The sequence below is a fragment of the Eschrichtius robustus genome, chromosome 20 (genome assembly GCF_028021215.1).
Source record: "Eschrichtius robustus isolate mEscRob2 chromosome 20, mEscRob2.pri, whole genome shotgun sequence".
In the NCBI taxonomy this organism is placed as follows: domain Eukaryota; kingdom Metazoa; phylum Chordata; class Mammalia; order Artiodactyla; family Eschrichtiidae; genus Eschrichtius; species Eschrichtius robustus.
In genome coordinates, this window is record NC_090843.1 from 2,223,990 (window position 1) to 2,248,675 (window position 24,686).

General features: G+C 42.5%; 1 long non-coding RNA gene across 2 annotated transcripts in view; it reads left to right on the top strand.

Annotated features, from left to right (window-relative positions):
* LOC137754568 (uncharacterized) overlaps positions 1 to 24,686 on the top strand; it is a 55,050-nt gene that overhangs the window by 22,671 nt on the left and 7,693 nt on the right. For both annotated transcript variants that reach the window (XR_011071888.1, XR_011071889.1), the window contains 3 exons: positions 19,367 to 19,495; positions 19,576 to 19,674; positions 23,854 to 24,045. This is a non-coding gene — a long non-coding RNA (uncharacterized lncRNA). The remainder of the gene's footprint in view (positions 1 to 19,366; positions 19,496 to 19,575; positions 19,675 to 23,853; positions 24,046 to 24,686) is intronic.

The following is a 24,686-nucleotide window of genomic DNA, read 5'->3' on the forward strand; positions in this document are numbered from 1 at the left end:
GGGCCCATGTGCCATAACTACTGAAGCCCGCACGCCTAGAGCCCGTGCTCTGCAACAAGAGAAGCCCGCACACCACAACGAAGAGTAGCCCCCACTCGCCGCAACTAGAGAAAGCCTGCGCGCAGCAACGAAGACCCAGCGCAACCAAAACTAAATAAACAAAATAAATACATTAAAACAAAAGATGTGAGTCAGGGAGATCGTTCCACGTTCTGTCTTTTGGGCTCAGGGCAGAGGCACAAATGGAGTCCTGGGGGCTTATATGTAGAAAGTGGTCCACGCAGGGGCTTGGACCCAAAGCCTGTGTTGATAAGCAATGGGGTTTCTCTCCAGTGACTCCTTCACATGTAGCCTCGGTGAACCTTCGGGCATAATAAATAGATGGGGGATTTGAGATCCTGGTTCTCTCTCCCTCCTTCTCTCAATCTCTGTTCATCAGAGTCACAGAAGTAGTTTTAAGTGTGTTCAGACAACTAAAAACCAAGTGGCTTATACATCTGTTGATGCTGGCAGCTGAGAGCTTTTTAGAAAGGCCCTGATTCGAGCCCCCTTTCCCGAGGGTAAACCTACATGACAGCGTAATGAGTAATTGCTCTTCAGTGGAAAGAGGGGCTTCCAAATAAATGAACATTGAACTTTTGAAACTGTCCCATGGTTTAATGTGAATGTAGTTCAAGCTGCCTCCTCCCAAGAGGCCCCGTTTAAATTCTGGGGAGATGGGCCTTTCCTATCCTGCTACCCTGATGGCATGGACTCGGTGCCACGCTAAAAGCAAGTAAGGCATCTGCCATGTTGGTGTCCACATTTGACCAGAAGATGGCACAATCCGAAAGCCTATTTCCTCATTTCAGTAGAAGCAAGGCGTTTCTGTTGTTCACATTGAGGTCAAAGATCCAAAGCAGAACTGGAAGAAGACCAAATATTGTAAAAGGCCATAATTCATATCCTGAAGATTCTTGCTCTCCTTGGATGTTTCTTTGGGAGGGCTTGGGGGAAAAAAGCAGACAAAAGAAATCTCATATGTACGTTCCAGGAGTTTTAAAGACAATTTCCCATGCTCTTTTAGAGAAAGGTACAGAAACAAAGCATTTTTATGTTGTAAAGAACAAGTTGGGGTACAGATGGGGAGAAGAAACTTTTCATTCCTCTTCTAGAAAGAGCTTCATGATTCCAGTTCCATGACCTTTCTTGCTGCCCTGAAGGAATAGAAACTTCCTGGCTTCTACAATCAGACCATTTGACAATTCTTATTCCCATGGAATTTAAGAATTGGAAAGGAGTTTTGAGAACATTTTGTCCAAGCTTTACCCAGCACAGCAATCTATCTCTTTAGTCGACGGTAGAAACTCCGTCTATTTGCAGACCTCACGAAGGTGGGTAGTACATTCACTCATGTTTCCGGTTCACCCTTGGACCCACTGGTGAGGTTGTTGTCTTAGTTGGGCTGTTGCCATGACTACTACTCCTAGGACTGCCTATTGAGTACTTCTCTCATTCTCAGTCCACTTATTAAATGAATATTCAGTTATTTAATTGGTATTTACCCATGGCTTCATGTGCCAGGCACTGAATGAAACAGGTGGTATATACGGCTTACCTTACTGAACCCCACAGCTAGCACCTGAGACAGATGCCGTTAGCATCTCCCGTTGCAGGGAAGGGAGCTGACACCCACAAAGATTAAGTAACTTGTCCAAGGAAACAAAGCTAGTAAGCGGAGGTGTTCATGGCAGGGGACTTACTCACAACTGAGTCTGCCTGAACAAGTTCATACCCTGAACTACCACGCTCTTGCGTCCCTCAAAGCGCACGTAGTGACCCCTCAGGGGTCCTGTCTTCTCGCTCTGCCATCTGAGCGTCTGCCTTTGAACGTGGACAGACACACGTGCCTTACAGGGCGCCTGGATCCATCTTGTGGTCTTCGGCTCCCCGTTCTTCCCCATGATAACTCTTCAAATATTTGAGTGCTAAGAGCGCGTCCTGGCCTTTCTTAAGGCTAAACAGACCCAGCGTTCTAACTGTTCCCTAAGAGACATGGCTTGCGACCTCTATCCTGTTGACTCTCTCTTAAGGTCAACTTTTGTCAAAGTTCCTCTTTAAAAAAGGTGCCCACAATCGTGCGACCAGGCTAGAGAACAGTGGGTGTGATTGCTTTCCTTGATCAGTCTAGGGTTCTGTCCAGGGTAAGAGGATATGGGTTCTGGGTTACATTCCCACAACCAAACCAGCTATCATTTGACCCATTAAACCAGTTAATCCCTTTGGGGTTCGGTTTCCTGATGTGTAGGCCTCTTTTGTACCTGTTGTAACCATTCTGAGGCGTGCTATTCCTCATTTGCTGGACGTCTGCCGTCCGCATTAGACAGTGCTCTGTGAGGACAGAAGCCAGGGCTGCTCTGTTCACCACTGAACCCCTAGGGCTCGCTCAGGTCCCGGCACCAGGTAGCTGTTTAATTGGTAAAACAATGAATCAACCACATGGGAATAATTATACCTTCTTTTCCTCCTTTACTGGATGGTTGAGCAAACAAATGAAAAAATGCATGTAAAATTTCTCTGTCCTCCTAAAAATGCTGCTGCTACCATTACCAAGAAACTCCATCATATATGCTTTTTAAAGAAGTCCTACTGCTGACTTGTGTGGAATGCAAGTCTCCCCGGCAGTTTATTCCTTAATGTATACAGTTGGTCATTCCTTCTTTATTTATTTTATTTATTAAGAGTATACGATGTGCTCAGATAATGTACTTTAGTTTAAAGTCCTATTTATAAGCTCAGCAAATTCTTCTCTCTTCAAGTTACACTACTTTCCTTGATCCTAATCTTGGCACTTTTTCTATTGTTCCATCTACTTATATCACTGACATGTGTGCAGTCTCAACATATTACTTTTATTACACATGCAATGAATTAGTTGGGTTTCTCCTTGCCTTAGTTAGATGCATGAAAGCCATGTGTGTGCTTTTGCTTGTTTGCTGGAAAAAATCATGTGGGTGGAAAAGGCTATAGAGCCTGTTTCAAATACAGGGAAGTGTTGACGTGTTTTACTCTGTTTCTACCGATGAAGAAGAAGAAAGCGTGGCTTAAAGTGTTAATTACGCCAGGGAAAATTTTTTATCATGATTGAAGGTAATCAGTCCCTAGAGGAGTTTTTCCATTTTAGGCTGAAAGGAGCCTAAAAAGTAAAGACTTTAAGAGAAATTGATACTGGTGATGATGGTATTCTTTTCAATAGAAGTCTTTTAAAGTAGGTGAAATTCTTTTCAACTTAACTAATGTTTCCTACAAATGTGTTACATGGAACTTTATCAAATTAGATTCTCCACAAAAGACTTGTCTGTTATGTGCCCTTCTGGGAGATTTATAATGTACTGTCAAGAAGCCAATATAACATTGTTTAACCCATTGTTTTCCAATCTTTTTTTGCTTTTAATTTTATTTTTTTTAATTGAAGTATAGTTGATTTACAAAGTTATGTTAGTTTCAGGTGTACAGCGAAGTGATTCAGTTATATATACATATTCTTTTTCAGATTCTTTTCCATTATAGGTTATTACAAGATATTGACTATAGTTCCCTCTGCTATACAGTAGGTCCTTGTTGATGATCTATTTTATATATTGTAGTGTGTGTAGGTTAGGCCCAAACTCCTAATTTATCCCTCCCCCCTCTTTCCCCTATGGTAACCATAAGTTTGTTTTCTAAGTCTGTGAGTCTGTTTCTGTTTTGTAAATAAGTTCATTTGTATCATTTTTTTAAAGATTCTACATGTAAGTGATAGCATATGGTATTTATCTTTCTCTTTCTGACTTACTTCACGCAGTATGACAATCTCTATCTAGGTCCATCCGTGTTGCTGCAAATGGCATTATTTCATTCTTTTTTATGGCTGAGTAATATTCCATTGTGTGTATGTACCACATCTTCTTCGTCCATTCATCCGTTGGTGGACACTTAGGTTGCTTCCATATCTTGGCTATTATAAATAGTGCTTCTATGAACATTAGGGTGTATGTCTCTTTTCGAATTAGAGTTTTCATCTTTTCTGGATATATGCCTAGGAGTGGGATTGCTGGGTCATATGACAACTCTGTTTTTAGTTTTTTGAGGAACCTCCATACTGTTTTCTGTAGTGGCTGCACCAATTTACGTTCCCACCAACAGTGTAGGAGGGTTCCCTTTTCTCCACACTCTCTCCAGCATTTGTTATTTATAGACTTTTCAATGATGGCTGTTCCATCTGGCTTGAGGTGGTACCTCGTAGTTTTGATTTGCATTTCTCTAATAATTAACGATGTTGAGCAGTTTTTCATGCCTATTGGTGATCTGTATGTCTTCTTTGGAGAAATGTCTATTTAGCTCTTCTGCCCATTTTTTGATTGGGTTGTTTGCTTTTTGATATTGAGCTGTATGAGCTGTTTTTATATTTTGGAAATTATTCCCTTGTCGGTGGCATCATTTGCAAATATTTTCTCCCATTATATAGGGTGTCTGTTCATTTTGTTTATGGTTTCTTTGCTGTGCATACATTGGTTTCCAATCTTGACTTCTTCATTCTTAGACATATGCTATTTGCAAAATTCTTCAGCAAAAATGAAAGAGGCTAAAAATGTCTCTTTCCTTCCTGTAATCTGTGTCTGAGATGCAGACATTAAATGAGGCCTCAGGATTCTCTATTACAACAATAATCATAAAGGTCAGTATAAGCCTTGCCCACTCTCTGAAGATTTTTAGTGCCTTAGATACCTAAAGCATTCATGGAGTTCTCGCCCAGCCATGGAGGCTCTATCCTTTAAGTTTGGCCAACATAGTCAAGGAAGCTACCTCTTTGGGGAAAGCCAGCTGAGCTGAGGGAAGTGTTCCTTCCACCTCAGAAACTCTGCTTTGGTCCCTCTGCAGAAGGTGGGGCTGTGACCACCCAAGCTCCAAGCCCCGGGGATCCCACACTCCCCAACACTCATGACATTTTTAACTCACGCACCTGGCCCAGAGTCATGCCAAGGGAAACGTGGAGTTTCCGTTCCAGTCTGCATCACCTTTGCTATGGCGAACTCTATTGTTTTACTCTGCTTCTCCCTTGAGGGATCCCACCAGGCAGGATCTTGTAGTCCTGTGATCTGTCTTACAGGAAGAAGAGGCAGCTGGAGCAGTGCACTTTGGGAGACTTAGTCTATTTAGGGCGGATCTCTCAGTTTCCCTGGTCTTCACCCCTGCCTACCGTGTCCTAGTCCCGAGACCACAGACTCAGTCCCTGACCCCTCCAGGACCAGAGCCCAGTTCTGCCCATCTGCTGATACGAAAGGTTTTTTTCTTGAGCATTCACACAGTGCTGGACCCAAGTCTCCCTGCTCCTAAGCCACGGTCGGGGGCTCTATGCCAGGAACCCTACTGGGCTGAGTCTAATCTCCAACTTAACACTCCACTTAATAGAGAGGAGCTTCCAGGTGCCCCCCCTCAAAATTGGGCAGCCTGGTCCCTGAGTCTTTCCTAATCAGCATCAGTTACTTGACCAGGATCTTGCCTGATCTTTTACCCTAGAAGACAGTGACATGCAGTTGGACCCACAGAGCACACTCAGGACTTTACGAGATGGTAAAGCATGGAGGTTATTACATGGACCCTGGGACCAGACTGCTTTACTTCTGGTCCCACCTCTGATGCTCAATAGCCAGTGGCCTCTGGTAAGTCACCTAGGCTTCCCAAGCTTGGATGTCCTCATTATGAATACAAAACAGCAAACTCATACAATAGGGTGGTCTATAGGATAGGGTAATTGTGAAGATTAAATTAAATATTACACTTTAGCACAGTACCTAACACAAAACAGGTTCTCAATAAATAAAAAGAGTTTATCCAGTTGATGGACATTTGCTTTTTCGCACTTTTTGGCTATTATAAATAATGCTGTTATGCACATTTGTGTTCGAGGTTTTGTTTGAACATACATTTTCAAATCTCTACTCCTGGGAGTGGAATTACTGAGTCCTATGGTAGCTCTATGTGTAATATTTTTGAGGAAATAACAAACTCCCACGACGCTAAACCATTTTGCTTTCTGACCAGGAATGTAGGAGGGTTCCAGTATCTCCACCTCATCACCAACACTTGTTATTTTGTGTTTTTCTTTCCTCTTTTTTTTTCCTTTTTAACTGCAGACGTCCTAGTGGGTATAAAGTGGTGTCTCGTTGTGGTTTTGATTTGCATTTCCCTAATACCTAATAACATTGAGCATCTTTTTATGTGCTTATAGGCCATCTGCTTATCTTGTTTAGAGAAATGTCTATTCAAATCTTTTCCTATTTTTAAATTGAGTTATTTATCTTTTTAAGTTGAGTGCAAGATTTTTAAAATATATGTTTTGTGTACTGATCCTGGCTGTGTTTGATTTGCAAAAATTTTCTCCTGCTCTGTGGGTTATCTTTTTCCTTTCTTGATAGTGTCTTTTGACACACAAATATTTTTAATTTTGAAGTCCAATTTATCCATTTTTCCTTGTTTGCTTGTGTTTTGGTGTAATATCTAAGAAACTGTTGCCTAATTCAAGGTCACTAAGAAGTGCGTCTATGTTCCTTTTAAAGAGTTTCATAGTTTTCACTCTTACATTTACTTTTTGGATCCATTTTGAGTTAATTTTTGTATATGGTATGAGGTAGGGGTTCAGTTTCATTCTTTTGCATGTGAATATCGTAGAATGTACTCTTGTCTTATACTTTCATGTTGGAAAAGGCCCAGTAAAGTCTTGGCAATTATACAATTTCCAAATCAGGAAACTGACTACTTAATTCCAGTTGCGATTATGCGTAGCTGGAGCCGTGATTTGAATGCCAACTGTTAGGGAGAGAATCACATTCTAACAAATCCCAAGAGACTCTTAAATGACCATATAGCTTTTCTATATAAAATTCTGAGGCTTCAGATTATGTCCCTTTGCGGGGGGCATTGACTAAGGTGGAGACATCTTTTAGGCAGAAGGAGATTTTGGCTGTAACAGCACTTGGTTAATAGAATTTTGCCTCCAGGGATCTTGCAACATTGAGTTCTGGGTCTGAAAATGGATAATGTGATGACAGGGTCAGTTCAGGGCCAGTTTCAGGGAGGTCCAATTTCCTCTAGAGAGTGTCTCTCTTTTTTTCCTGTATGCCATAGGCTCAAAAATATGAGACATACCAGACCCCCTGAAATGCTAAAAATTCCATGCTTTCCACAAAGGTGATTCAAAGATTAAAATGAGAAGCATGGAGAGTTTTTATTCCTACTTGGCAATGGATACACTTTTTTTTTTTTTAAACCCCCTAATGAAAAGCCAGGTTTTGTAACGCTTTCACGAGGTGCCTCCTTTTTGGAACCATCTCTCCGCTTTTCAATTTGATTAATATTAAGTGTCCAAAGGTTGAATTAGGATCAATATTTATGACACGCTCCCTTCATCTCTCTTGGCAAGAATTGCCATTGGAGAACATTTAAAATGTGAAGCCCCCTTGACCCTGAGGTTTGGGCCAAAAAGTCCCACACAGACAGATCCTTTGAATTAGGTTAAGGGGTTATTTGTTGCTGGGAGTCACTGTGTTTCGTAGGAAACAAGTGTGGATTGTCCTGACCCGTGTCGACAGTCTGGAATGGAATGTTGTGTCACCCCTCGGGGTGACAGGAGTTGGGTTTCCATGTAATGAAGACTGCCCGTCTGTCACCAAATGCCAGTCCTAAGGATGTAACCTCCTCCGAGAGGGGACTGCTTGTTCCCTTGGTGTGGAGGAAGCCAAGGCTGTGTTTGCGTGGCCTCGTGTGCCAGTGTCCAGTGGCACTCGAGCAAACGTGTCCCTGTAGGACAGTGTCCAGGACACCTGCGGCCAGCCTCTTGTGAGCAGCCCGCGAGCACGCTGGCTTGAAACACTGGATGGAAAGGATGCAACAGAATGAGGGGCCAGAGATGTTTTTCAGATAAAGCAAAGGAAGCTCCTGTCACTCTGAGAACTTGTCCCTTTGGCGCGGAGACTTTTTTCCACCCTATTTATCCCACTCACTTGTTTGTTCACTGCAAGGGGTTGAAAGACAACAAACATCGGAGTGGGATTTATTCTGATGACAGTTCTGGGTTCCTGGTAGAAAACTCAGAATTGCAGCTTCAGGAAACCACCGCTGTGGAATAAGTGTTCATTATCTTTTTTAATAATTTTAAAATTTTATATTGGACTATAGTTGATTTACAGTGTGTAAGTTTCAGGTGTACAGCAAAGTGATTCAGTTATACATATGCACGTATCTATTCTTTTTCAAGCTATTCATTATCTTTATTCGAGGTACTGTAAGACAGCCTCTGGTCCTGGATGCCAACATGGAGGCCAGAGGTCGCCCCTGCCATTTGGGGCGTAAAGCAGCAGGAATAACAGTTCCGTTCTTCTCCAGTGGAGGAGAAACACAATAGCACTTTGGGCTAAAATGCACATTCACCCCCTAACCCTCTTCCAACAAGTGAGGCTACTGAAGAAAAAGCATGCTCTGAGCAGGGAGCACATTATTTAGAAATAGGATACTCATAGATAAAAATGTAAACAGAGACCCATACTATCGCCGAGAGGAAGCGGATCTGAATTTCCGTTTTACCAACCAGCATTTCGTTCCCCCTGGAGCACTCATAGTACCAAAATCCCCTTTCCAGCCTGTCTGAAAAACAAAGCCCAAGATCTATTCTATGCAGATCAGATTAGATCTTTGACCCCAACTATCATTTTTTTTTTTAAATACATTAGTCACAGGTAGTTAGGTTATCTTCGTATAAGTTTCTTTTATGCTTTGGAATTTTAGATCCTGTGCTACAATTCACTGCTCTCAAGCCGCATGCAGCCAAGTTTAATGTTTATAATTTGTCCACCTGATTACATTCAGCTTGAAATGCTTTCCTCCCTTTTTCGGGCTCTATTTTCCTCCATTTAACTCTAACAGATTTATTAAATGAAATCAAAACGAATTAAAAGCACCTGACAACGAAAAAAATATATCCGAGGCAGCTGGTGAGCAGTAACATCTTTGCGGTATGTCCGCGGTAATGATGTTTCCAGGGTAAAAGCTTGAAGTGTCTGAATTACCGTGAATTGTTCTTCCAGTGGGTAGTGAAGGTGGCTTCTGGAGACGTTTACTGAATGCTCACCGGGGGCCAAGTACATGCTTAACAACAGGCTTTCTGGCCCTCATCTCACTGAATCACTGTGACTGACTTAGAAGGCAGGGACTCTTATTCGTCATCTGTGACTCACGAGGAAACTGAGGCTGGGCCGCCACGGGAACTTGACCCAATTGCCCAGGGAGGAAATGAGCGGGCCAGGGAGTCTGAAGTCAGGGCCTGACCTCTTAAGCACTAATTCCTTAGGTATTCAACTTACTCTCTAGTTTATAAAGTGCTCTCTTCTTTTATTCTGCCCTTGACAAAGGACGATGTTTGGCCTTGTGTCAGCAAATACTGGTGACCAGAAACCCCATTAAGTATCTACCAATCAAACAATTACAGAAAAGGAATTGTTCCAATAAGCCACGAACCGTCTGCCAGCTGAGCTTCCTCTGGGCAGGACTCGGGTGGTGACCCAGCCCCACGTCTGCTCCCCTGTAGCACCCTGGAAAAGCGCAGAGGTCCCTGCCAACGTTCAGCAGCTGCCTGTGCTCGGACGGCAGGAAACCAAGCCGGACGGAAGCTGGAGAAGGCGAAGGCCACCTCAGCTTGTGAACACTGTCCTGTGGAACTTAAAAGTCGTCTGAAGGACTGAGCGGGCAGGCTAGGCTGGGTTAAGCTTCGTCTCCGTGTTTGGAAGTATGTCCAGGTGTCTAGAGGGGACACTGGTGCCCGTCTCATGGCTCTCATGCATCCCGGGCCATGAATGTCAGTGCGTGAGGAGGATACCTCCACAGCCTGCCTGGGGATGGAGATCTACCAGCATCTCCTGCAGAGTGCGTGTGGCCAGCGGGTGACGGTCCTTGCCCAGCCCACATTCTTTTGGGGATTCTTTTATCAGCCAAGCCAGGGCAAAATACACAGGCATATAGACTTCGCTTTTTCTCTTCTTTTCTTTCTTTTCCTTTCCTTCCTTTCTTCCCCTCCCTCCCTCCCCACTCCCTTCCCTCCCTCCCTTCCCCTTCCTTCCTTCCTTCCTTCCCTCCCTCCTTCCTTCCTTCCTTCCTTTCCCCTTCCTTCCTTCCTTTCCCCTTCCTTCCTTCCTTTCTTCCCTCCTTCCTTCCCTCCTTTCTACCCTCCTTCCTCCCTCCTTTCTTTCCTTCTTTCCTTCCTTCCTTCTTCCCTCCTTCCCTCCCCTTTATTTTTTCAAAACACATAGTCGAAGGATCCCAGACTTTGGAGCCAGCCAGCCCTCTATTCATCTCAAGCTCACACACTCATGAGCTAACTTTCCTTCTTTGAGCTTTAGTTTCCTTATTTGCAAAATGTGGAATGACTCACCCGCCTCACTAAGGCTTCAAAGAACAGAACAGGACCGTCCCTGGTGCATCAGTCGTGTTTCTTCCTTATGCTTTTCCTAAAACGGACTTTCTCGATGACAAATCTAACGTACACAGCAAACCCCTTTCTTTCAAATGAGGACCATTTAGTTCCACGTCCATGCAGTGAGAGACACTGGCGTTTGCAGGAATCGGATAGTCAACCGAGAGGGACAGGGAGAAACAGAGTAGCTCAGACCGTCCTCCCGGTGTGTGAAGTGCAGCGGGAGCCCAGAGGACGGGGCCGAACCCCGCCCAAGGAATCAGGGACCCCTCCTTCAGCGCGAATCGCGGAGAATGAGCTGGAGTAGGGGGGAGAATGAGGAGAGGATGAGAAGAAGGGAGAAGGGGCGGCCAGGTGAAGGGGGGCGGCCGGAGTTGTGAAGCAGCAGGTCCAGCAAGTGCTGGAGAGAGTCATTGCTGTAACACTCCTACGTCACCGTGAAAATGCTACCCCACAGCAAAATAACGGCCAAAAGATGGTCATACAGTCCAGACGAGTGTGTAGGCGGCTCCCAAAGGGGAAGACCTTCAGCCGGAAGGGAGCGTGTAGGGGATGAAGACAGACGTCATCAGAAAGCAATAAGCAGAGGATATTGGGTTGGGGAGACACAGATTTGCAAGTCACGGGAGGAGGACCCCACTCCAGTAGCCATGATGGTGCCCAGGAAGTCAGGTTTCATCCTCTCAAGTTGTCTAGTCGTTCATGGAATGTTCCAACGTGGGGATCAGCAATTCTTGGAGCTAAAGCGTCAGCTGTGGAGGCCTGGCTGGAACTCGGCACAAGCAAACAGATCAAAAGTGGACCCATAAACACCCTAAACTGCCCCCAAGAGTCCAAACAGACAGCAGAACCAGCCCTACCACTGAACCCTGTCTCTCAAGGAGAGGAGGAAGGATGCTGTCATTGGCCAGGTGAGAAATGTAGGGTTTGTGGAGAGGAGCTTCTCCTGTCCCCTCCCCTCATTAAAGCCGAGAATGAAAGAGGGTCCTCAAGAGAGAAACTTTAGTAAAGATGAGCAGTGGGGGGCAGCTGCACTCCCATCCCTTTTGTGTCAAATATGCAGTTTCTGTGGGTCATGTGCTGGGGCACCAAGGAAGGAAGCTGGGCTGGCGCCATCTTGGCTCCCAAAAGCTTGCCTTCAGGATGAGGGCTTAACGGCAGCTCGAGGCTGCAGGCTGCACTGCTCATGGCAGACTTGGGATTGGAAGTTATGCCTCTCATGTTAGGGGACTGAACAATGGGGTCGGCCCTCTGAACGCAGGCCCACAGCCAGCTTTTCAAAACCTGCCTCTCGGACAGCAACGAGGGCCAACAATGTTGGCAAGAGATGCTTCGTCCACGGTTGACGGAATGAGGTCTACACAGCGGCTGCTTAAGTAGAGACACTCATCCCCACCCACCTCCCTCAGAATCCTAGTTCAGTCCTGTGTTCGGACTTTTTAACGCTTGCGGAAGGAAAGGATAAATGACTAGCAGGATTCATATTCAAAGATGGAAATATGTTTGACAAGGATGACAGAATGACCGGAAATGGAACTGTTGTGTCAGACCCAGGGTACAGACTGGGACACTCCCCGTTGACTGAGTCAGGACAGATTTGTCCTGGTGTGCCTGGGACTTTTCCACTTTCAAAACGTGAAGTCCTAAGTCCTGGGAACATCCGGTTTGGGGCAGTCCTGGCTGGTGGATCACCCACCCTGTCAGCTTTCCTGGAGTGACCCCCGCCAGAGGTAGGTCTCCCACTCCCCGTGTGACATTTTCTAGGACTCGAAACACGCCAGAGACGTCAGCTTATGCAACAATAGCACGTGGATCCCTGGACTCTGCACTGCAAAGTGGGTAATTCAGAGGTGAGAGGAAGTCCTTCCTTTTGGCGATCTATCTCTAAAGTCTAAAAATGTGTCAACAGCCGCAGGAAATCAGCAAATAATACCAAACATCTACCTAAAATGTCCAGGCTGGAAGAAATGTGCAAAATACTAAATTCTAAGCTCAACACAGAGATCCCAGCGACCAGGTACAAAGAAAATGGACTCATGTGCCATTGCCGGGCAGGATATTGAACTAGTCCTCACACGACAAGTAAGGAATTTCGTTTGTTATCCGTGATTGATATTTTTGAGACCCAGATGAGACATCGAAGAAAATACTAAATGTTTTATGGAAACATTTATAGGAAAGTCAACAGCTTCTGCCATTTTTTTTTCCTATCCTTTCTCCCTCATTTCAAAACAAATATGTTAGTATCACTCCAAGAGTCAGAGCAGCTGCTTGAGTCATGTGAGGGGGGCGGGCATCGAATAATATTAGGAAAAAATGGATCAGGAATGGCCATACAATGAGGGGCAGAGGGAGTGAGAGAACAGATAAGGAAGCCTAGCCATCTGGGGTGTTTTATAATTTACAAACATTGCTTATCTTTTTCTCACACAGAGTTAGATGAAGAAAGGGTAGAAAAGTGGGTGAAGAAAAGGTAAAAGCAGAGAGAAAGAGAATAAAATGTCTAGTGCTTCATCTATGTAGAACTTAAATATACGGCAGTTGAAACACTCAGAATGCAAAGAAGCAAGCAAAAATGCTTTTCCCATTTGCCACGGTGTTACAAATAATAGTAAGTGGCTAATTTTGTGTTGTTATTTCCATAAGTGTTGTCAACAAAAGGCTTTCATTTGTAATTAGAAACACAGCAGAGGATTGTGTATTTCTCTTTTGTTTTGTGGCTCATAGACCACTGGACAAATTTATCTCTGTGATAAATCTTGAAGGAAAACCCAAAATTTTTAACCATACTCTTTGCCATCGTCTTTCCTCTCATAAAATAGAGTTGACAAAAAAAAAATTGACGATACACATCTTGTTAATTTTTCTGCATTCTTGGGCTTGGGGCACATTGTATGATGAAACCCTGGACTGTTCATTCTTTTTTCTAAATTTAAATTTTTATTTATTTTTTTCTTTTCCATTATGGTTTATTAAAGGATATTGAATATAGTTCCCTGTGCTCTACAGTAGGACCTTGTTGTTTATCCTTTCTATATATAATAGTTTGCACCTGCTAACCCCAAACTCCCACTCCATCCCTCGCCCACCTCCCTCCCCATCCCTAGCCCCCCCCCTCCCCCTTGGCAACCACAAGTCTGTTCTCTACGTCTGTGAGTCTGCTTCTGCTTTGTAGGTAGGTTCATTTGTGACCTGGGCTGTTCATTCTATTTCATATTTCCTCCTCCATCAGATTTTACTTAAACCAGCCACGCCAAGAAAAGCATAATAAATGAAAGTAACAAAGGGCAGCTATTCCATGGACTTAGTCCCATTGCTGGGCAGATCATGCTTGCTGCGGAAGTCACGTTCAGCATCTTTACCACTCTTCGCCAAAACCATAAACATCAGGTCACACCCTCAGATTCCCCAAGCTTTTCGTCAGTCATCTTGACTTATCTCAGGGCTTCTCACAGTGACGATTGGAGTAAAAAGGACATCCAACTAATATTACTAAATTTAAGAATAAATGATAGATTAAAAGTTTATTTTTTTCTAAAATTTAAAAAAAAGGAAGGCGAATGGGTAACTTCCACAATTGCCCTTTCACAGCAAGACATTAAAATACTGAGTGCTTGGGCTTCCCTGGTGGCGCAGTGGTTGAGAATCTGCCTGCCAATGCAGGGGACACGGGTTCGAGCCCTGGTCTGGGAAGATCCCATGTGCTGCGGAGCAGCTGGGCCCGTGAGCCACGACTACTGAGCCTGCGCGTCTGGAGCCTGTGTTCCGCAACAAGAGAGGCCGCGATAGTGAGAGGCCCGCGCACCACGATGAAGAGTGGCCCCCGCTTGCCACAACTAGAGAAAGCCCTCACACAGAAACAAAGACCCAACACAGCCATAAATAAATAAATAAACAAATACTTAAAAAAAAAAAAGTCTATAAAAAAAAAATACTGAGTGCTTTTTTAAAAAGCAAAACAAAATTTCCCTCCTTTGAGCATAACACTTAAGCACGTGCAATGTTGGTTTATTTTTTAGAAGACAACAAATGTCCATGCACCAGAGCTGCTTCCTCCCTCACGTGGGAATTCTTTCCCCTGAGTGTTTCTCCAGTGCAGCATGGGTCATTATGGATTCTGGCTGCAAAAGGGTACAGAGCATCCTAGTAAGAATATGTTTAAAACATGTGCCAACCACCCTAATAGTTCCCTGTTCCTTGTTCCCAAGTCTCTCAGATGTACCAGAAGGTGGGAGACTGGCCCTTCACCTGACAGGTTATCTGATTCCCGTGTGAGAGCCTAAAGTTGTAAGTCTGCAGTGTGGAGCTCCAAAGCAAAGACGCCAGCTATGTGCTTCGAGATGTCTTGCAAGTAAAAATGCTCCTTGGCCTTTAAAAAAAAAAAGAAGGGGGAAATGCAACAAAAAAGCAGAAACGTGAATCATCCCATTCTAAGCCACTCGTCTTTGGGTGAATTTGGATCAGGGTCATGGAGCCTGTGGGCCCATCCTGCTGTGTTTCAGGGCTTTGCAAACAAGTCGTCACAGAGCTAGGACTCTGTGCACAGTGAATTATTTGAAGCCTTTACAATTAGAGACTCACTCCAGGAAACTGGCCACGTTTGCGACAGATTGGCCTGGCCATCCAAACAGCACAGGACTACGGCAGTCACCAGCACTGTGAGACATTCCATTTTAATACAGGGGTCACTACCCCTGGGCTGTCCTGGATTCTCTCCTAGGGCTCACATCACGCAAACTTCTGCGAGTGACGAACTTCATTCTGCAGCGTTGTTTCATTTAAATCAAGGACTTTTTCCTTGGATGTACAGAGCGTCCAGGAGAGCACATGCTACAGGCTGACAGGAGAGGGAGCGCTTGTAACTCTGTAATGACAAAAACCATGGTTTTCCCTTTATATAATAGGGCTTTGTCTATTTTTAAAAAACAGCTCTTTCTACAGCAGCGCGTAGCACTAGATGTTCTCGTTGTGAGGTTTGGGCACGGAAAGCTTTCTGAGGCCCAAGCACATGTTGTTTCCAGAATTCCCACCTACGCTCTGGTTTTCCATATTATTTACCCAGAACAATCCAGTATTCTTACCACCATGCAACCTGGAAGCCTGTGCAATCCCTTAAATGTAGAAAAAATAAACACACGCCAACTAGACAGAAGAGGATGGAAATGAGGTAAAGAGCTGGTAAATCCAAAAGTAGGGAAGGAAGAGATGTCAGAAAAAGCTGGAAACAGGGCGGAGGAAATGTTTACGCCTGGTGAAGATAATTGGCTGAAAAGTAAAAAACAAACAAACAAACAAAAAGCAAATAATGCCTGCAAACCCTAACTATTCATGTATTTTGTTTCCATTATGCAAATCATTAGGCTTGATGGGCTTTAATTTTCCATCCAAACAACTTATTTACATCTTACAGATGCAAGCACAAAGGGGAAAGAAGACGATGGGAAATCCATGTCACAGCTTGTGTGTCTTTACTATTAGATAGAACCACATGAAATTGCCAATATTTGACGGTTTTTGATCTACAGAAATGGCAACTTCATACAGTTCAAACTCATATTCTTGCCAATGAGACAAGGTTGGGTATAGAATGTGTACACACGTCACAAACTGATTTTAACCAGTTTGGTTATTACAATGATTAACTTCTTCCTAGGAAATATCATAATGAAGGTGGTGACTTGGCCTGTAAGTCAAATCTGGCCTGTTTTGTGTGCCAGTTAAGAGTGGTTTTTATATTTTTAAAAGGTTGTAGAAAAAAAAAAAAAAAAGAATATGCGACTGAGATCATGTGTAGCCTGCAAAGCCTAGAATATTTATGATCTGACCCTTTACAGAAAAAGGTTGTGAACAATAAACTCCCCAGAAGGACCAGAACCCACACTGCTTTATCTCATTTTGTCTTATAATATCTATTTTATTTTTCTTTTATCATGGTAACCACAACCTAGTAACTATTGCGGACTAACCAACCATGTGTCAGGCACTGTCCTAAAAATGTATATGTTAGTCTCTTTAATCCTAACACAGTTCTGCAATAGGTACTATTATTATCCTCATTTTACACAACTGGGAAGATTTGAAACAGGGATTTGAACCCAAGGACCTGACACTGCCAGTAGAAAATGTAATACAATTTCCTTCTCCTGGTGTGATTTCAGACATGATGACATGTAGTTTCAGACAAACTACAAGCTAGTGGTTTGTAAAGTAGGGGCATAGGAAGGGAGAGAAATTAATTTTCTAAGCAAATGAAGTCTTTTTATTCATTTGAATTTCAGTTGCTGTGCCAGCATATCTTGCTTCATGTTTAATTCAGCAATTGACCAAATTATTTATTAGTGATTATTTTGTCCTAGGAGTTTGGGAGCTTTAGGTGGTTCTGATAAGGACTGCATAAAAGAAAAAGCAAAAAATGAAAAATCAAGAGCCCGGCAAAGCAGTTACTGTAGGCAAGCCCTTCCCCCCCAGAGTACTGTTGGTTGTCTGCTCATTAGGTACTCTGGTAATTAATGGTCGGTCCATTTAATGCATTTAGGTAGCATTGACCTACATTCAATCTACTTCTGTGCATGATTTCTGAAAAGGATGAAAGAAAGAGCACATGACCCATCCAAAGAACTACTGGATGAAATCAGGTTGGATCAAACACTGATAGTCAGGAGGCTTCTCATGTGCCCTTTGCTGGATCAATAGTCAGCCTGGGACGTGTCCAGTGTGACTTTAAGGTGGAAGGCAGTGGTGGAGCTACGTCTGGAACATGATCAAAATGTTAGGTTTTCTCCTAAATATTTTTAGAATTCGTGGGGTTTTTGTGGATAGGTTTGTAATCAATTTAGGGCTTTTATTTCTGAAAAATGTGAGGTATAGATCTATATTTCCTTTCCCCAAAATTTTTGAAATGGAACTCTTTCCATTTTTCCAGTACCATTTATTAATCATTCTCTCCTCCACAAACAAAATACTCCTGTTTGTGCAGAAATATGTGTAAGAGAATGTTCATAACAGTTATTTTTGTCATAATAAAAAGTAGAACTTAATTTAAATGTCTATCACTACGTAGATGTGTTTACATCGTATTTATGCTGCTTTCGCTTCCGGAGGGTCTTGAAAATGTAGTTTGATACTTTCATCAGTTTGGGAAAATTCTCTGCTTGTCTTTCTTCTGATACAGCTTCTGCTCCATTCAGTCTGTCCTTCCCTTCTGGGAATTCCAATTGCATGTATGTTAAACCTTTTGACTACATCACACGTATTTCTTGTGCTCTGTCCCAGCTTTCCTTTCTTTTTTTCTTTTTGTGCTTTAGTTTGGATATTTTCTGATGACTCGTCTGTGAGTTTACTAACCCTGTTTTCTGCTGTGTCTCATCTGTTGTTAAGCCTGCTGAATAATAATCAGTATCAAGGTTGCAAAGAACAAAGAACTTTATTTAGGGTCTTAGGAATTGCAATTCGAGAGACACAGACTCAGGTAAAACTGAAAGAGGATTTCAGGGAAGAGAAAGTGGCTTATAAAGGTAAAAGTCACAAGGTATTTAAAACTGTCTGGTGAGAATTGTGATCGACTCTGACACAAGAAAGGAAATATTTATCCTTAAGGGACAGGCGACCATGAGTTATTTAGGGTAAGGGTCCAATAAGTATCTTGAGTTTCTGGAACATTATGCAGATGTTCTGGATCCTACATTAAGACAATAAATAGTCATAATTCAGATTCCATCTGGGCTGAGACATGCATGAGTCTCACTACCTCCAGAGCCTCCAGGCTCCGTTCAGAGAGCTCTTTTTGCAAGACAGACTCTGTTTTGATTTTCCTTTCACAAGCCTATGCAATGAGTTACTAATTTCAGATATTATATTTTTATTTATAAAATATTCATTTGATCAAAATATTCTAGTTCTCTATATAAATTGTGATTTGTTTATCTGTTTTTTAAAAATTTTTATTGGCATATAGTTGATTTACAATGTTGTGTTAGTTTCTGCTGTACAGCACAGTGAATCAGTTATACATATACATATATCCCCTCTTTTTTAGATTCTTTTCCCATATAGGTCATTACAGAGTACTGAGTAGAATTCTCTGTGCTATACAGTAGGTCATTATTAGTTATCTATTTTATATATAGTAGTGTGTATATGTCAATCCCAATCTCCCAATTTACCCCTCCCCCTTTCCCCCCCAGTAACCATAAGATTGTTTTCCTTTTTTTCTTTTAATATTTATTTATTTATTTAGTTGCAGCATGCGGGATCTAGTTCCCTGACCAGGGATAGAACCCAGGCCGCCTGCATTGGCAGTGCGGAGTCTTAACCACTGGACCACCAGGGAAATCCCCATAAGTTTGTTTTCTACATTTGTGACTCTATTTCTGTTTTGTAAATAAGTTCATTTGTACAATTTTTTTTTTTTTGGTTTCCTCATATAAGTGATATCATATGATATTTGTCTTTCTCTGACTTACTTCACTCAGTATGACAATCTCTAGGTCCATCCATGTTGCTGCAAATGGCATTATTGCATTCTTTTTTATGGCTGAGTAATATTCCATTATATATACACCACACCTTCTTTATCCATTCCTCTTGCTTGTCTATTCTTTCTTTTCTTTTTCAGTTCAGGGTGGACATTAAGGTCCTCATCTGCTAACTTCAGTATCTGAAACTCCTGAGGTTCTAGTTCTCTTGTTGGCTGTCTCACTTAGCTGATAGTCAACTGACTCCCTTTTTATCATTGACTGAATGATAAGTTATAGGGGCTCTGGTTTTCCTTCCAGATGGGTTAAGTTTTCTTTTGGCAGCAGACAGAGACCCAGCAGTCCCCCCTCGACCATGAGCTGTGTAAGGGCTTGTCTACTTAAGTTTTGCCTTTCTGTTTTTCAACAGAAAACCCCTCTAACTTGGCAGACTTTGCAAGTATAAGGCAGCTTCTGAAATCTCTGTGAGCAATTTCACCCCCCTCTGCTCCTTTCCACTACATTTCCTGGAGTTCCAGTCTACACAGAAGCTGTTCAGGTATACACCAACTATTAATATTCCAGGGAAATTTGTGTGTAGAACTTGGGGCTCACATTTTGTGGTTCCCTCCTTTCTAGGATTAATTTCCAGCCACTATGAAAGCCATGAACTCTGGGCTCTGTCTCCTGAATCCAGTATGACTGCTACCTTCCACTTAGGCTATATTCCCAGAATTGGTAAGTATTGGAAATTTCCCTTAGGAGAAAAGCTGGATACATATGGAGCTTGCCTAGCATGGGTCCCTTTTTTTAAGGATTATATTCTATCCAGTTTTTGTATGCTTTGGTTGTTCTCCACTGCTTTTGAGTAATTTCCCTCAAGTTTTGTAAAGGTTATCATCAGGCGGGTTACTCTGACATAAAACTATTTTGTCATGGTGGATCTGGCACACTCTTGTATGGATTTAAGTGTACGTTGCCCTCAGAAGAGTAAGACAGGACTTTAAAACTTGACGTGATATGGAGGAGGGGTTGGGGGAGAGATGGAGTGGGAGGCTGGTGTTAGCAGATGTAAGCTATTATACACGGAATGGATAAACAACAAGGTCCTACTGTAGAGCACAGAGAACTATATTCAGTATCCTATGATATACCGTAATGGAAAAAAATATTAAAAAAAGAATGTATAAATATATGTATAACTGAATCACTTTGCTGTACAGCAGAAATTAACACAACATTGTAAATCAACTATACTTCAATAAAAAAAAGCTGCAAGAGAAAATTTGACATGATAAATTATTTAGTGACTCAAATAAATAAGAGAAATTACAGTATATTGTGTTGGAATAAGCTTCAGATTCCAGGGTTGATGCCATTTTGAATATGTATGAGAGCTGGAAAATACATGGTGTGTGGACTTTTCGTTCCTTTTGGCAGGGAACAGCACTACAGGGCAGCAAACTGTCCCTGGTGTGGAGACTAAATGTATTTGTAGGACATAATGTTGACACTTAAAAGCGCCTTCAAATCTGCAAGCATTACACTTTTGCAATGCTCATCCTGTAGGAATGCATTTCCAGCCCGTGCTTGTCAAGAAGCTTGGGTCAGATTCTCAGAAGATTTGAGACATTTGATGCCACCCAGGTGGCGGGAAGTAGAAAGCAAATATTTCTCTGTTAGTGCAGGGACAATGCATAGTAAGCTTCTAGAAGCATTCCAAAGTGGAAGTCCATGGATATTTAAAAAATCAAACCAGAAGATGGCACCCTTTGAAAACTTAGCTTGGCAAATACAAGGAAAAAATACAGAAAGGTATTCCATCAATTCCAAAATGTAATGCAAGCTGGGAAAAGAACAGCATTTTATTAATGACCTTAAATGACATCTTAATGATGGTTTGAGGGATTTTTCTTGTTAAATTGTTTTCGGTTTTGAAAAAATTGGCAACAGAATCTCATGTGCTTTCTGGGAAAGTTGCAGACATTTCACCGTGCTCTAAAGAAAGTTTCAAAGGAAAGTTTTTTGTTGATGTAAATAACAGGATGGAGTCAGAGGCACCTTCTTTTTCATGCTCTCTTTACTAGGGAAGAATAGCTACTAGCTAAAGAGGCAGGAAGTGAAATAAAGCTGTCAGCCCTGAGACTTCTTGTACTAATGTTACATGTAGGGGTAATTGACTTTCTAGCAACAATACCTAGCATTAAGGTTAATTACTTCTTACCATCAGGGACCAAGACTGGCCAGTATAAGAACTCAGTTAAAATCCTGCCATGTTTAGAAGCTGTAACACAGAGAAATTTCTTTTGCTCTGACTCAGATGGGATTCATATTTTGCACCCATATCTTGAAAATACGATAAGTCCCAAACACAGGAACACAGAATTTCACATTTACTTGGGTTGCTGCTATAGAAAATTGGAAAATGTTTTCGTTCTTCCACATTTCCATATTCCTAGCCTTAACGGTGCTCTTCGTTGACGTTATTTCTGATGATGGAGTTTCATCTCTTAGGGCACTCCGCCTCATCGACCATTTTTCCAGGACCCAGGAGAAAATTTTAAAAAGTAATATGTTGTTCCCAAATTTTGGGAACCCACCCTCTCAGTTTATAGTCTTCAGATATCCTTCTGTGCTCCAGGAATCCCTCTGGCTTTGCTTGGACATCAGCACATTGGAAAAGAGAATCTTAGTCTCATTATTATTCCTTCTCCAAATAAATCCACGTCCCTTTCACCCAAATACCTACCTTTGTTTGTTGCCAGGGAGCAAAGCGTTATTTGCTGAAGGCTCACAGTATGTGTGTTGAAAGCAAAGGGAACAGGATATCTTATGAAGAAACCAGAAGAGAAAGCGGGGCACGTAGTCCAACTCGGTCATTGATCGCAAAGGACAAGGATGAGAGGGAAATGCAGCTGAGAAATAAAAGACAGAGTCCGAAGTCTAGAGTGGAAGGCTAGAGCTTGGAGAGATTGTCTGGATGTAGGAACACTTTATAGATTTTATAAGTTGCCTGGACCCTGGCATACAGGCAAGAAGTTCTCAAGGGCGCTTATCTGGCTCAAGGTGGGAAGGTCAGAGTAGGATGATGAGGTCAGTTCATGTCCATATGTTGCCACAGGTTGACTATAAAGATAGAATTTGCCGGGGAATACTTTTCTTCTCTCCCATCGATATCAGGCAATTTTCCGAGTCTCTGGTTACTGTCTGTTTCGAACGATTTTTGCTTGGATATCAAAGGAGTTCAGTTTTCCACCCTTGAGACTTACAGTTTACTGCTCACACCACAGTGAGAGGGTCCCTTTCAAAACATGTGCCAGCTTGAGTAAGGGCTCAAACTCTCCTGTGACTCTCCACCCCTCCCCTCTCCAAGTCCAAGTCTAAGCCCTTACAGCTGCCCCTCCTCCCGCATCTTCCCTGACCTTGGCTCCTGCTTCTCTCCATTGCTCCGTCCATTTCAGCCCCCCAGCTGTGTCTTTTGTTCCTTGCGTATGCCCGGCATGGTCCCATGATGACATCCTTCCCCCACTCTTGTTTCTCCTGCCTGGAAGAGTCCTGCTTGCGATTAATTTCCTCACCATCTTCCAGTCTTGGCCCAGATCGCGCTTGGCGCTCTAACCACTCTATTTAAAAGGGCGATTCACTCTCTCTTGGCTCTTCATTCTCAATCCCCCTTTCTCTGCCTCCTGTTTTCTCTTCATACTTATCACCATCTAAGGTATACTTTACTTATTATGCTTATTTAATTGATTGCCTGAAATAATTAAAAAATGATGGCAATCAAGACATGGAAGCAACCTAAATGTCCATCAACAGAGGAATGGATAAAGAAGGTGTGGTACATATATACAATGGAATATTACTCAGCCATAACAAGAATGAAATAATGCCATTTGCAGCAACATGAATGGACCTAGAGATTATCATACTAAGTGAAGTAACTCAGAGAAAGACAAATACCATATGATATCACTTATATGTGGAATCTAAAATATGACACAGGGACTTCCCTGGTGGTCCAGTGATAGAGAATCTGCCTTCCAATGCAGGGGACACAGGTCCGATCCCTGGTCGGGGAACTAAGATCCCACATGCTGTGGGGCAACTAAGCCAGCACGCCGCACCTACTGAGCCTGCACGTCACAACTAGAGAGAAGCCCGCGCGCTGCAGTGAAGAGCCCACGTGTCACAACTAAGACCTGACGTGGCTAAAAATAAAAATAAATAAATAAAATTTAAAAATAATAAAAAATAAATAAAATAAAATATGACACAAATGAACTTACCTATGAAACAGAAACAGACCCACAGACATAGAGAACAGACTTGTAGTTGCCAAGGGAGGGGGGGAGGGAGAGGGTTGGACTGGGAGTTTGGGGTCGGTAGATGCAAACTACTACATTTAGAATGAAGAAGCACCAAGGTCCTACTGTATAGCACAGGGAACTACATCCAATCTCCTGGGATAAACCCTAATGGGAAAGAATATTAAAAACAATGTACATATGTGTGTAACTGAGTCACTTTGCTGTACAGCAGAAATTAGCACAACATTGTAAATCAACTATACTTCAATAAAAAAAATTTAAAAAATGGTGGCAATAATTATTGTTCCATTAGAAGGAATATTTTTAGGTGATGATATAACTTATCTTGAAGTTTATATCTTTTTGAATATTTACAAGAGGGTACAGGGATCCAAATTGTTTTGCACAACAGATAAACATGAAAGACAGTTTCTGAATGGCCAGAATCTGCTTATAGTGAAAAACAGAACCTTCCTGTGGGATCTGGAGGGAACAGTGGTTCTCAAGCTCAAGCAAGTGAGTGTATTTTAGTCCAAAATAGAAAATCATCAATTAGTTTTGAACTGAAAATGAGCTTAGAGATAATACTGTTATCTCTTCATTTTAAAAGTCAAGAAATCACCATGCTGCATCCTCTGCAGTCACATGAAGTTGGATGTGTGTTTTGTTCAAAGAGCAGAGGCCCTGGGACCAATCTCCTGGGTTGGAATCCTGGCTCCACTTTTACAGACTGTGTAATAGACGGCCTTGGTACCTGCCCGGATCTCCTTCTATGAGCTCGTGCTCTCATCTCCCAGCGACGGTGAGTTTTGTCTGCCTCTGGCTCACAGCTACTCTCCTCTCCCAAGAACTATTTTTGGCCAAATGCAAGCCATTCCACTACCCCTTGGGACGGCCAGCAACCACTGGCTAACTGACACGGGGTACAAAAGACCGGCACACTTGTCTCAAACGGCACCAGCTCTGGTGGTGCAATTCATTCTCTAGAACTCCTCCTGGAAGCAGGCTGCATCCGTTCTCCAGCTGAGAACAATCCTTGCTTAGTTCTCTCCCCTTTTCTGCCCTCTTTCCCTCCTCTGTCGAAATTTGAGCTAAGCCACCCCGTGGCATTGCTACCTCAGCATCCATGTTTTCGGCCGAGTGGCTGGCGGGGACCTGAAATTGACACCCCCCCCATGCAAGCACATGACCCAGATAACAGCTCATATCACATAACAAAGGCCCCCTTTACATCAAGCCACAGGCCCTGTTCCATCCTTCAAACTGTTTACCCTCCTCATCTCATCTTCAATCGCCCAGGTTCTGACCTTCATGATCTTTCTTCTATTTTATTCTTTGAATTTAGGTCCCATCTCTCTTTTCCTCTAACTTAGAATTATATATATATAATGATATATAATATATATAATTTTATTATTAATTATATTAAGTATAAACATATAC